This window comes from Etheostoma spectabile, chromosome 6 (assembly GCF_008692095.1).
Source record: "Etheostoma spectabile isolate EspeVRDwgs_2016 chromosome 6, UIUC_Espe_1.0, whole genome shotgun sequence".
NCBI classification, from domain to species: Eukaryota; Metazoa; Chordata; class Actinopteri; order Perciformes; family Percidae; genus Etheostoma; species Etheostoma spectabile.
In genome coordinates this window covers 24,134,393-24,134,766 of record NC_045738.1, presented here as the reverse complement: position 1 = coordinate 24,134,766, position 374 = coordinate 24,134,393, and the positions used below count along the sequence as shown (strand labels likewise).

The following is a 374-nucleotide window of genomic DNA, read 5'->3' as shown; positions in this document are numbered from 1 at the left end:
TATAATTTACAAAGACCCAACAATTGCAGTAATTCCCCAAAGGGCAAGCATTTAGTGCAACAGTGGAGAGGGAAAACTTCCTGTTAGGGAGAAACCTTGGACTGACCCAGGCTCTTGGTAGGCGGTGTCTGTGCGGTGCCGGTAGGGTGGCACCTTGTACTATAATAATAATGTTCTACTTCTTAGTGCGGTGTATCATTACTATTTTCCGCTTCACTGGTGGACTTTCCCCACAGGGATAACCAAAATTAAATTTCGCTTTCAAGGGGTCTCGTGTGCCATCTGCTGTGTCAGTAATCATATTTAACGTGTGTTCCACATGGAATTAGAGTCAGAAACAAATGATGCCAGACATGCCTGATATGATATGCCCC

General features: G+C 44.4%; 1 protein-coding gene across 12 annotated transcripts in view; it reads left to right on the top strand.

The window, feature by feature from the left end:
- snap91a (synaptosome associated protein 91a) overlaps positions 1-374 on the top strand; it is a 71,108-nt gene that overhangs the window by 62,316 nt on the left and 8,418 nt on the right. The gene's annotated exons all lie outside the window — the stretch shown is intronic.